Here is a 14,057-nt window from a genome sequence, read left to right on the forward strand (position 1 = left end):
CGCTTAACCAGACTTCCCTCCCCCAGCACCTACTGGACGTTTGCATTCTGGCAAACATACCTCTGTGGGCTTGGGCTATGAAGCTCGGGCACCTGCCACCCTTCATATCACCTCTGGGGAAGTTGTGCAGACATCTTCAGTGAAGGATACCAGGTTGAATGGGAGCCGGATGATCTATTGGAGCCCGAGGCTCCAGTCTAGACAAATTGTGAAGGTGAGGTGGGGGGGAGAACTCTGGACCATGTGTAGATATGGGAACCCCCAGCGCTTAGAAGAGCTCAGTTTTACAGAAGTGACATAACTGCTTGTTAGCGCAAATCCTCCTACCATGGGAAAAGAACTGATGACATCTGACTTGGTAGTTAAAATGAATCAGGGGAAAGACCCCCCCCCCCCAAACAAACAAACAAGACCCAACAAAAACAACAACCCAGGAGTGGACAAGGAGAAGTTTATGAAGCTGCTCTTTGTGGAAAAGGGATATGAACTCTAATCACATATTTAATGAGTTCAGTTGCAATTAGCTTATTTCCAGGAGGATCCGCCTTTACGAAACAAAGCTAAGTGCAATGGCTAGTTCACCAGAGCTGCATTTTGGGACTGAGGGATATTATTTAAAAAAAATACTTCATCAATACTTCACCAGTACTTCATCATCCTCATAGTGAGAAAATTATCCCTAATATCCAACTTAAACTTCTCTCACTGCAACTTGAGACCATTGCTCCTTGCTCTATCATCTGCCCCCACTAAGAACACTCTAGCTCCATCCTCTTTAAAACCACCCTTCAGGACTTGAAGGCTGCTATCAAATCCCCCCTTAGTCTTCTCTTCTGCAGACTAAATAAACTCAGTTCCCTCAGCCTCCCCTCAGAAATCATGTGCCCCAGCCCCCTAACCATTTTTATTACCCTCCACTGGACTCTCTCCAATTCGTCCACGTCCTTTCTGTGGTGGGGACCCCAAACTGGACACAGTACTCCAGTACTGTGGCTTCACCAGTGCTGAATAGAGGGGAAGAATCACTTCCCTTAATCTGCTGGCAAAGTTCCTACTAATGTAGCCTAGCATGTTAGCTTTCATTGCAACAAGGACACATTTGGTGTGTATGCATGCATTTAAGGTCTCTTACAGCGAGGTTTCTTACTCTCATGAGTAGGGATCCTGGTTTTCTCTGATTTAAAAAAAAAAAAAATCACTCCCCCCTCCCCTTCCACCACACCTGACTTATCACCTAGAGGCAGGCTGATATGTCTCCTTAAATATCGGCTATTGATATCATCCCCCCAAAATCTCTGTCAGTGCACCCCTACCATTTACTTTATTTTTCCTCCCCTAAATCCATAGTCAGAAAACTTTTATCAATAATTCTGACGTGTGATCAACAGGACCATCCACTTAATAAGACTGGCTTCTAAGTTAGGATATCGAGAGGTGACTTTTTGAGGAAAGCATATTAAGCAAATCAAAATTATTTATGGTGTTTTGAACTATTAGACTACAGAATTCTTTTTCTTAATAAAAAGATTATTATAGACAGCTCTAAGCATCTGAACACAAGATTCACATGACAATGAAGTCCCAGCAAAATTAAAACCTTCACTCAAGAAAAGGAGTTTAGCTAATTGGACTGTACCCCAGTGCTTTCCAAAAGTCCTATCAGATCACTGTCTCTTGCATATTGTCCAGAAGTTCACCAAAAATTAGGCAAGTTTGGACAAGGGGAAAAACAAGTTCCAGTATCCTGAGCCCCTCCTGCTAGATGAGAGGGTCTCTTGAGGCATTCAGCTTGGCCACTTTGTAGCTGTGCTATTTCAGCATGGGAGGAGAGGCAATCCTGTAGTCAGGCTGGTCTTAGACCATTTGCAGCTCTGCAGTCATTTTTCCTGTAATGTGACTGAGCAACAGTTGGGCATCCAGAATAACTTCTTATTTTCAAATTTTATTAACTAATGGTGGATGTATTCCTTCAGTTAAAGGAACTGATTCTTTTTGCTTCTGTCCCTGCTGTTATCACTTCAGACAGCTTGCTCAGATTGGGCATGTACAAGAACTAGGCTCTAACTGAGGTGCTATGGTCAGTGTCATCCATGTACTGAATATGCCTTTTCCAGGTCTCCTCACTAACCCTACTAATGGTTCTACATATACTCTTGAATGGATAATTTAGAAATAAATGTGTTATAGACTTTCTCATGAACAAATAAATATCTGCAAATGTGCTTCCACAAAAGAACTTCCATATTTATTTGAAACAATAAATAGTTTTTCTGCTGTTTAAACCCACAGCAAAGTGAAAAACTTATATTTTAGATGTCACTGAAGTAACAGGTTTGGCTGCTTTTATAATAGTGCTTCTATCGGTGTTAAATGTCTAATGTATGCAAGGCTGAAAAGAAGAGATACCCCCCCCCCCCTTCATAAAATTTGGTGGCTGGCAAATCTGCCTTTAAATTATGAAAAGGATCTTAAAGTGGTCATGTGAAAGCACATTTTGAGTATAAAGGAACTTAAAACATTTGTTAAACAAAGCAACGTAGTATCTACTTTCTAAATGAAAGAAAATCATTTTTCTAAAATCTGTTTAGCAAGCTGATGTTAGTGTAGATTTTCTCAATGGTGGTTGAAGTTGCATACAGTGGTTATAGTTACACACATTAGCTTGTGTGCAAGAGTCATCCTTACCTTTTAGCTAAAGGTTTATAAACGAATATAGTGCTTGACGCTTTTGCATTTTGAGAAGCCAGTCCTTAAAAGAAAGTGTGGAAGTCAATATTTGTATCAGAACGTGTACAAGAATACTTAACACACTTCAAATGTTGTTACATAGTATTTCATTCAAATACTGAATTAACTTTCTTATTGCAAGTGTGTGTTATACAGCAAACCTGCAATCATCATAGTTTTGGTTTGCTTTGAGGCGTACACTCCCTAACACCCTCCCCCCCTCCCCCACCAAAATAATCAGTTTTGAAAATTTGAACCTGAGTGCTAACTATTGCAGGTATGAAGCACCACTCAAGATTGTTTGCAAGAACTTGATGCTTCTGCACTTTAGTTGAAAAATAGGTCATCTAATTTTGGATAAACAAGCCAAAAATTGAGCCCTTTCAAAGCAAGAAAACATTCAACAGATATTGAATGATCTAATTGGTATAAGAGTGGTTCTCAATATTTTTGGACTCAAAGTAGTCCTTGGAAAATACTAACTCATAACTTTCACTGTCTCTCTCTCTCTCTTTTTTTTTTATTATTGAAAAACAGCAGTTCTTCAGTTTGCAGAGATCTTGGACCATAGCAGGTTAGTGACTCTCTGCTCTCTGACCCATTTTGAAATATCTGGGTTTATTTTGTGAATTATGAGGGGCACTAAGCAAGTGATGGCATATGGTGTTGGTAGATGAGCAGGTGAATGAACCTTCAGTGTTTCTAATCAATTTTGTCTGCTCCAGTGATGATGTGGTCTTTGAGAAGGCACATTGCCTTCTGGGTTTCTTTGCAAAGCTTTGTAAGCATAGGATTTGGGTAGTCTGTTGCTGGAGTGATGTTTGAGGTTTGGGGCTGCCAATAAGACATGCTTGTTCCCTAAGGCTGCCTTGTTCCTGTTATCACTTTTCCAGTAAGGTTAGAGGTTACTAACTGTGTTCAAGCTGAGGGTTCCAGGTGACGAGGGATTCTGTTGCCCTTGTGATAGGGGTGGTATAGTAGTAGATTAGATTGGTGTCCAAGTCTGGGTCTGATTTTTGAGTTGTTGTACTTTTGAGATCGTATTGCAAGTGTAGGAATTCCTGCTCCATATGCCTAAGGTATGCATCATTGTCAGTGGGATCAGAACAGATACAGTTATAATGTCTACAGACAAGCTCTACAATAGAACTAGTAGTGTTCTTAGGACAGGAGTGTGCAAAATATAGTCTGTGGCCTGTATCTGGCCCACCAGTTGATCCTTTCTGGGCTGCCGGCTATTGCCAGGAACCTGAGGAGGGAGGGCTGTCCCCTGCACTGCTCCACAGCTGGGCTGGGCCAAGCCACACAGCACTCGGACTCCTCTGCCCCTCCCCCGAATCATTTCTCTCCTCATTGGTGGCCATACTTCTTCTTGGTGCTTATCCATACTTCCAGTTGGTGCTGTGACTGTGCAGTCCTGGCACCTAGGTCTGCACAGGACGGGGCATGATGCAGCACACTGAGTAGCTGCCACACCGGGGCATGATGCAACACACCGATGAGCTGCTGCCACCATGGTACCGTGAGTCCGTGCTGGCTGTTGGGGGGTGCTCAACCTGAGGCAGCCGCCCCCCCGACTTTCCTGGTGCAGGACAGTGGCAGCAGTGACTCATCATGGTGGGCAGGCAGGATGGCTGCTTGGTGTGTTACAACATGCCCTGTCCTGTGTGGGCCTGGCTGCCAGGACTATGCAGTACCCACAGGAATCCAGGTGGGGGTTTGGGGTAGGGGGGGAGATAGATGAGCAGGGGGTGGAGAAATCTGTGCAGCCCACTTTCTGTAGGTTTCTGGCAGCGACCATCAGGCTGGATAGGATCAATGCCTTCCTTCTCCCCTTCCCCCCACCCTCAACAGCTTACTAAAACTCCTTAAGCGCCCCTAAGTAATTGCCCGTGCTTGGCTTAAGTTGGCAGCTGGTAGTGTGGAAGTAGCTCTAGCAGTTAGTTGGTTCCTGTTACAACGCAGTGGCAATGTAGCCATTGCAAAGTTTCACAGTGGTGGGTGTTCAAGAAATAAATATTCTGGGTGGAGTATTCCAGAGCCGTTTGATGGAGGGTGGAAGTTATTAAAGTCCTTGTGCAATTCCTCTAGAGATTTCTTTCCATGTGTCCAAATGATGTGAACTGATGTACCTTAGGTATACTAGGGAGTGGGGCCACTTGTGGAGGAAATAGACTTCAAGGTAAATGTAGTGGCATACAGGAGTGGGCCTCGTGTGCGCCCAGGGCAGTGCTGTTTTGTTTATAGGTATAGAGTCTTCAAATCTGAATTAGTTGCGTGTGAAAAGAAGTGGAAGAGTACAATGGAAACGAGTAGTATAATGTTTCTCATGGCTAGCCCCCATGAAGGCAGATGTTGAATGGCACTGCCATTGGCATGGAATGCACTCGAATGCTCATAACTATAGAGTTTGTTGCAACGTAGGCAGTAGGGAACTAATGTAGCCTGCATTTTTCTGATATGTATACCAATGGTGTAGACCAGTGCTTCCCAAATTTTTCTCAGCATGACCCCATTTCCTCAGTATGATCCCCCTCACTCCCAACCTGCAACGCCCCGCCTCTCCTCCAGCAGTGCCTGAGCCTTGTCTGCTGCCCACAAGAGGCAGCGGCTGCTGTGGTTGGAGTGGAGTGCGGAGCCTTGCTTCCCCCACCCCGACCATGAAAGCTTATGCATCTGATTCAGTTAGTCTACAAGGTGCACATCTACTTTGCCTTTTACATTTGTTCTGTTATATTAACTGTCACAAATACTGCATTTTTTCCTCTCCTATGCTTCAGTCAGACTCTTGCTGAAATTTGACATGAGTGGTGAGTCGAGCACTCGTGAAATGAACGGACAGATACATAACAGCAAAAAATGTTTCCCATAAGCGTATTCACATTATGAATATCATCTAGTATTGACATTTAACTGCAGCTGAACTGGTGAAACACTACTTAGCTTTGAATATGGAAATAGTTGTCTTGATTCAGTATCCGTTCATATAATTATTATTCATATTTTTATTTAAGATTCCTAAAAGAAAATTGCTTGTTGCATTAGGCACCGTACCAACAACATACAGTTCTCACCCCAGCAAGCTTACAGTCTTCGTATTTAGATAAAGTGCATTAGGTGGATAAACAATTTGAGGGAGGATGGACAAAGTAAGAGAAGAGACACAAATGTTTCCATTAGTAATCAATGGCATCAATAGTTTCAGGTAGCTTTCACCCTGCTTCCATTGTCAGCAACCAGATCATCTTACCATAGACAGTACTGCCAAATCAATAGCAATAAACAGTTGAGACCTGAGGTTTGAAATGGAGACTTCTGCTGTATAAGCATATCTCCTTTTGAAGTATAAACGAAAAGGGGTGGGGTGTTTTTCTAATAACAATGACTGGAAGGAATAAAAATATTTAACCTTTTAATTTGTCTGAAAATGCATTTATCAACAATTTGGCTCTGGGGAAAGGAATGAAACTTATGATGATGAAAACAAGACTATTTGTCTGTTATGTGGGTCATTCTGTGCATGTGTTCAAGTTCACCCAAGTGTAATACAAACTCATGACGTGAGGAGCTTAGACTACTACAGTCTATGTGCATCACTCAGCTTGTTACTGGTCTGTGTTTATGGGACCCCCTTACTATAGGAATCAGTCCTTGTATCTGATTCTGGCAACTTCTTTCACAATAAAGTATGTGATGGAAAAAGTGATATGGTTTTAATATGTAGGAAAAAAAGAATATGAGCTTAACTTGCACGATGGCTGTTTAGTTTTACAAAACTATAAATTCTAATTATGCAGACAATGAATGGGGAGTTGTCATTGTTGTCCTGCTCTAAGCCTACTTCAATTTTATGGAGGAGGTAAATGTTTTACCAACCATACTATTTTTATATAATATGCAATATTTTTTGCTTATGGTCACCTTGCCAAAATGGTTATTTGGGGATCAGAGTTATATCAGTATTAGCAGACAGAGCTGATAATGAAATAAACTCCCAGTTGCTATGGCACTCTACCCAAGTTAGAAGTCATTAACAGAATATAAGAATGTATTGTACAGTGATATGCCAAAATAAGAGATTACCAAGTTTGAGCAGTGATTATATCAGATATATACCTTTTCAATAATTGTTCTTACTTCCAGCAAATTGGTAAATATTACTATTGTTAAAAATGACAGCTCCTGTGTTGCAGTGCGAGCTAAAGCAATAAATCTCAATCTTATCCCCAAATAATGATAGTCATTTAAAGTTTTCATATATTATTTTTAATGTAATCTCAGCTATCCAGCAGCACGTAATTTGACTTATTTTTTCAAAGAATAAAGTTATTCATCTGCATGAATAAAGTCATCTGCTGTGTTGAGAATAAGTTCAAATAATTGAAATAGTCAAAATTTTAAATGAGGTTGCTGCTGCTTTCAGGCTTGATTTTGATCCTAAAGACTGATTGTTTTGACTTCAGTTAGTCGATTAGCAACAAACTTTGTAACAGGTATAAGACCCACTTCTTACTGGAAAGTCTTGCTTCTGGAATACTATAACTTCATAACAAAATGAAGTAGACTTTTGTAGCTCATGACTAATGTTGGCTCTGTAAACTCTTAATGATAGTAACTAATGAATGAATTTCCTTACGTCACTTATACTTTAACTTTCTCTGATCTTCCAACTCTTTTGTGTTGTGCATCACATCAGAAGATACAGATCTTGATGAAAGTTTGCTTTATATGGAAAAAATGTAGGGCAGCACTGAAGAGAGCACATGAAAATAAATGTGCTTTGAAGGTATAGCTTTTATGTTTTTGTGTGTTACCTCACCTATTATGTATTTACTTTTCTTTCTTCCTGGCTGTAGGATCTTTCCTTCTTGGATGCTAAAGCTGTCAGGCAGTCTCCTAGTCCATGTCACCTTGTTTTATTCTCCCCTTTCTGTTAAATATATTAAGCTTTTCAACTTCAATGACTGGAAATTTGGTCATAGGTTCTTAGCAAAGTGGGGCTGGAAAGGGACTTCATTTGGTCATTTAATACACTCTAATCAAGGCTATACCATGCCAGCCAAGTGTTTGTCTAATCTGTTCTTGAAAATTTCCGAGTATTAGGAGTTCACAGTTTCTTTGGGTCACTGTTCCAATGCTTGCCCACCCTTGTAGTCAGAAATGTCCTCCTAATCTCTGGTCTAAACTTTCTGTGCTGCACTTTGAGGCCATTGTTTCTATTCCTGTCCTCTACAGTCACAGAGAAAAGTTTATCTCCATCATCTTTCTAACTGCTCTTCTGGTATTTGAAGATTTACCAAATACTCCTTAGTCTACTCTTCTCCAGACTAGATGGCCCTAGTTCTTTCAGCCTTGAAAGTTCTTACAGTTGTGGTTTAATTCAAACAAATGGAAGTATGGGAAACAATTCTTAAAAACAACCAACAACCCCCCACATACACACACACACACACAACCTCCCTCCTTAAAGACTAGTACTTCTCTTTCATTTAGACCCATAAAGTAAAAAAAAAAAAAAATCTGCTTTAGGTTGCCTTTTTCTATGTGGCTGGCTTAAAAGAGTGCACTTGTGTTGGCTGCATTGGTATTTAATGAGTTTTTATCTATGCAAAGCATAACAGTGATGTAGGTAAATAGGTAAATCACTCCAGAGATTCTAGTCTTGTTGGGTAGAAGAATAGTTTTATGTCTGGGTAAGTTAAGCCATAGGAATGTTTGTGTCCACAGTCTGTGGTGAACTGTTATGTGCTTTGTCATCTACCTGTCTTGGCTGTTCAGGTTCCTGCATGGCCTCTTCTTTGATCACAACAACAGGATGTCATCTTCCAGTTTTAAGTGCTGTCCAGTTCTGTTTCTTCACATGTACATCTGTTCTCGCTTTTGTATGTATGAACCTTACCTAGTCCTGGCTGCCTGTCATAGTTCCATCTAGGACCTTGCTGAAGACCTGGGCCTTTTTATTTTATTTTATTTATTTATTTATTTTTTGCATAGAGGCAAAAATGCAGAAAGTCCTCATGCCTAGGTAAAGAAGATCTACATTTGTTTTGAAGACATTGCTGAGTATGAGGTCCAAAAGCAACATATCAGTACTACACCTTTTTAAAGCTATCCTATAGGGAAGTTAAAGATGGACCAAATGTTCTGCAGTGTTCCAGCGCACCTGTCAACGAGTTGGACAGGATTTTGTCATGGGATGCCAGGATAGACATACATTCTGGATCTGACAGATTAGAAAACATCCAGAAGAGCAGGACCAATTACTCTTTTCCGAAAGGATGAGGCAGGAGCTCTTGTGTTGGGAGGAGCCTGACTGTGAGGTTTCATTCAAAGGGGCTTGGGCACTCAAACCCCCATCTCTTCAGTCAACCTTCTGTCAGAGAGAATGTCTCTGCTGCTGCAGAGACTGGTAAGCATCACTGTATTTTCCAATAAATGATGATTTTCCACTTTTATTCTCTGTCCTGAATGGCACTGTCTTGCTGGGCTGTGTGCAAATACTGTTTCCGAGTATTTCTGAGGGCTCCTTCCTTTGGGTTACAACCTCTGTGTAATCAAAAATAATTAATACTGGTTGGTGAAAAATGCCCTCCCTTTCCAAGTACCTTTTGCTGTCCTTATGATACCAATCCCTTACCCAGCACTGTGACACTGCTGCATTTAGTTACTTAGCTGGCTGTCTCTTCTGTTGTAGTCCTGTATTCCACTTCAACCCATTGTGCTTCATGCTTGAAGTCTGAACTCCACTGGATGCAGAATAGAACTGAGCTTGTGAACTGAGCCTTGTATTGGTTATTTCACGTTCTGTTACAAGTGGCATTTTGATCATGCAGGGAATTAATTCAGAAGTTGAATAGAGTTTCTTATCTTTATAAATCTTACCAAGGTCTGACAGGTATGTGTTTTTTGTGGAATTTTTTGTAAAATCAAGTTTTTCATGCAAGATCTTAGGGGATTTTTTTAACAATAACATCTTAATCAATCTATATACATAAACATTTAATTAGCTGTGTAAACAATATTGTTTTAACACAAAAATACAAGCAGGCTACACACTGTAAAGCACATACTGCAAGGTACATATGCTTGACCCCCAGGACAGTATTAATGAGAGCAAACTTTGAGCCTGTGTACAGGGGAGATAAAATGATATCTTTGTAGAAAATGCTCGGCTTGGTCAGCTTTTTCTCCCCACTGGTTTTCAAATACGTGTCTCTGTCTTTCCAGCCCCAAGAGGCATCAGCAAGATATATGTTACTGTTACTTGGCAGAATGGATTTTCCTTATCTTTCATAAATAAGTACTTTTGGTATTTTGTCCTGCATTTATGTCCTCTGATATCTCCATTGTTTTCAGGCAGGGCAAATTACATAATCACTGCCATGACTTCAAGACCCCACCACCGTGTTCTGTGTATCTTGTTAATTGGATATCCAGCTGCACAGTTTCTGGCCCCATGCAGCTTCTCTATTGATAACACAGAAACAATCCAGCATTCAAGTTGCTAGGAACAGCCCCTGTAAAACAGGAAGATTTCATGCTTGGAAACTGGAAAAGGATTTATCATTTTTAGGGTCTCAGGAGGCTCTGGAGGTAGCGTTCCACAAATTGAGGGGTGAAAACAGAATTACTTCTTACTAGAAAAACCAGAAAGGAAACAATAATTGTAGGTACTTTTCTCATCTTGCAGGGTTTGGATTGACAACATTCAGAGCTTCAAGGACATGAACATTAACTAGTGCCTGGTAAACTTGAGAATACGGATAAGGAACAAGTAGAGATTTTAGGGAACACAGAAATGTTACCATAAAGCATGAGAAGGTGGCTTAGGAATAGAGGGTATATTTGAGGCAAGAAAGGGTGACAGAGAAGGAGGAAGAGAATTAGCAGGCTAAAAGAGGGAAGCACAGTAACTGGCTGCCAGAGCAGATGATATAGATGGTGATGGGTACTGTGGCAGCCCATGGCCACTACTGAACAAGCTAATGTTGGAGAGAGTAAGCTCTATCAAAGCTGCCAGTCACTTGCTTTCATCAATCTCCTGTGTGCAACAGTCTCAAGATTTAGCAGCTCTGTATTTTACAGATCCTTGAAGTGAGTGAGAACCACAGCTGAAGCTCCTTTGATTTGGAGGGAACACAACTTCCTTCAGGAACAGAGCACTTTCTATTTCTTTAAATGCTAGGCCTATTATGCTACTTTATCTCCAAAAGGTGTATAAAAAGGAAAGGCCATTCACTGTAGCTGGAAGCCTTCCCCAGCCCTTAGATTAAATCTCTGATCCCTCCCACCCTTTTTTACACAGTTTTCAGTTATCTAACTGTTGGTTTTTTGTTCAACTTGTACTTCAAAGACAATAAAGTCATGTTGAAGCTGCTGTGCTTTCACATAAGGAAACTTTAATGTTTTCAAGGGAAAGTTTTAGAGAGAAGTCGTCCTGTATTATCCTCGTGCCCTCCAAAATAGTGGCTGTATGTAAGGAAAAAGTGATACAAGAAGGTTTAAATTAAATTTGTTGTGGTTTTTTTTAAAACTGATTTTGGTATAGTGTTCTTCCATGTCACTAGTTTTATAGAAGATTACTGCATTTTATTGGCTTAATGTAACAGTAAAACAGATTTTTGGAAAATAGATTTTCTGGATTTAAATTTGTAATTAAGAATTTGAGCATAAGATTCCTCAAATGCTATATACTAGAACTTAATAAGTGTAATAAGAAATTCCTTTTTTTTCCTGCTCCCTTTCCCACTGAACCTTCAAAAAGTATCCAGTTGAAGAATTTCTGAAAAAGACGACTTGTTGCTTCTACATGCTATTTTTTATTACCACCAGCAGAGTCGAGCAGAGTTGAGTACCAGGTGGTTGAGTACCCTCAGACCCCCTCACCAGGTCCTTGCCTGTGGACTTTGTCCTTGCCACAGGCGACGACCTGGTGAGTGGTCTGCAGGTACTTGACCACCTGGGTGACAGTGATCATCACCTGCTGGAATTTACTATCCGGTGCAGGGTGGTGAAAGCAAGCAGCAAGGCAGAAGTCCTCGTCTTCAGGAGGGCTGTCTTCTGTAAGCTAAGAAGGTTAGTAGGAGAGGCATTGGGGTCTTGGAGTTTCAATGAGAGGGGAGTCCAAGACGGGTGGTTGTTCCTCAAGGAAACGATCCTCTGAGCTCAAAGGGAGTCAGTCCCAATGCACACCAAGGGGGACAGGAGTGCTAAGAAGCCCCCATGGCTCGGCAAAGGCATCTAGGGATGTCTGAGGGCAAAAAAGGAGGTGTACAAACAGTGGAAGCAAGGGGCTATCACCAAAGAAGATTACACCTCTGTTGCTCGGTACTGCAAGGAGGCTGTTTGGAAGGCAAAGGCAGAGATGGAGCTAGGGCTACTGACCAGAATTAAGGATAATAAAAAGTCTTTTTTTCAAATACATAGGAAGTAAGAAGAAGGCACCAGGTAACGTGGGTCCCTCTACAGGATAGGCTTGGCAATGTGGTGATTGTGGCAAATGAAAAAGCTGACCTCTTTAATGAATTCTTTGCCTCCATATTCCTGAACAGGGACTGGGACACGGTTTCCAACCACATTCTTTAAAAAAAAAAAAAAAGACTGCTTTTCCTAATATCTAACCTCAACTTCCCTTGCTGCAACTTGAGACTGTTGCTCCTTGTTCTGTCATCTGCCATCACTAAGAATCATTTAGCTCCGTCTTCTTTTGAACCACCCTTCAGGCTATGATTAAGTCCCCTCTCAGACTTCTCTTCTCTAGACTAAATAAGCCCAGTTCCCTCAGCCTCTCTTCAGAAGTCATGTGCTCCAGCCCCCTCACCACTTTCATTGCCGTCTGCTGGCCTCTGCAATTTGTCCACATTTTTTCTTCTGTGGGGACCCAAAACTGAAGATAGTACTCCAGATGTGGCCTCACCAGTGCTGAAGTTTAGATATTGGGAACAATTTACTCACTAGAAAGGTAGGTAGTAAAACACTGCTTACCCAGAGATGTTGTGGACTCTTCATCCTTGGAGGTTTTTAAGACCTGGCTAGACAAAGCCTTGACTGGGATGTGATAGGAGGAAATGGTCCTGTTTTTGAGCAGGGTCTTCGACTAAATGACCAGCATGGGAGGTAGTACTCGGGGGCAACCAATATGGGTGCGTTGCGGACAGATCCTGCCTGATTAACTTTGTTTCCTTTTACGACCAGGTCACAAAGTCCTTGGATGCACGTGTTGAGGTGGATGTTGTCTGCCTGGACTTCAAGAAGGCCTTTGATACTGTTTCTCACCCCATTCTCATAAAAAAATAAAAAAAACCAAAAAAAAAACTAGGCGACTGTGACGTTGATGCCTACACAGTCAGATGGGTGGCAAATTGGCTTGATGGTTGCACCCAGAGAGTGGTGGTGGACGGGTCATTTTCGACCTGGAGGGATGTGGGCAGAGGAGTTCCCCAGGGCTCGGTCCTCGGAGCTGTGCTATTCAACATCTTTATCAGCGACTTGGAGGTGGGCGTGGAAAGCATGCTGTCCAAATTCACTGATGACATAAAGATATGGGGAGAAGTGGCACATTGGAGGGGAGGGACAGAATCCAACTAGATCTCGACAGGTTACAGAGGTGAGCGGATGAGAATAGAATGGAATTCAATGCAGACAAGTGCGTGGTGCTGCATCTAGGGAGAAGGAACCTGCAACACGCGTAGAGGCTGGGGAACACCCTTCTCAACAACACAGTGGCAGAAAGGGATCTTGGTGTCATTGTTGACTCCAGGATGGACATGAGACACGAATGTGAGGAAGCGGTCAGTAAGGCTAACTGTACCTTGTGTGTCTACAGAGGCATCACAAGCAGGTCCAGGGAGATGATCCTTCCCCTCTATGCAGCGTTGGTCAGGCCAGAGTTGGAGTACTGCATCCAGTTCTGGGTGCTGCGCTTCAAGATGGATGTGGCTCAGCTTGAGAGGGTCCAGAGAAGGGCCACTCGCATGGTCAAGGGGCAGCAGGCCAGGCCCTACAAAGATAGACAAAAGGGCCTGAACCTATTCAGCCACCATAAGAGAAGACTGAGAGGGATCTGGTGGCTGTTTATAAACTCACCGTGGGGAACAGCGGAAAATAGGTGAATTTTATCCCGACCCTCCAGATTGTTAGGCCAAAGTAATGTACAGCTCTTCAGTGGTCTAAAGCAGGGGTGGGCAAAAAACGGCCCGCGAGGCCATTCTATCTGGCCTGTGGGGCCCCTAAAGAATGTAGAAAATTAATATTTCTCTGCCCTTGATTCCTGTCAAAAATGACAGGACCCCCCCCCCCCCCCCCCCACCCCGACCCCCCACCTCAAAAAA

General features: G+C 42.1%; 1 protein-coding gene across 12 annotated transcripts in view; it reads left to right on the top strand.

The window, feature by feature from the left end:
* Window positions 1–14,057, top strand: part of CCSER2 (coiled-coil serine rich protein 2) — a 149,216-nt gene that overhangs the window by 535 nt on the left and 134,624 nt on the right. For 9 of the 12 annotated variants that reach the window (XM_025212560.1, XM_025212566.1, XM_025212565.1 and 6 more), the window contains exon 2: window positions 3,265–3,301. The exons of 1 other annotated variant lie outside the window; for it this stretch is intronic. The gene's annotated coding sequence lies outside the window, so the exon portion shown is untranslated. Of the gene's footprint in view, window positions 1–26; window positions 215–3,264; window positions 3,302–14,057 lie in introns of all 12 variants that reach the window. 2 more of the 12 variants (XM_025212564.1, XM_025212563.1) reach the window with 2 other exon arrangements.

This window comes from Alligator sinensis, unplaced genomic scaffold (genome assembly GCF_000455745.1).
Source record: "Alligator sinensis unplaced genomic scaffold, ASM45574v1 scaffold176_1, whole genome shotgun sequence".
Classification (NCBI taxonomy): Eukaryota; Metazoa; Chordata; order Crocodylia; family Alligatoridae; genus Alligator; species Alligator sinensis.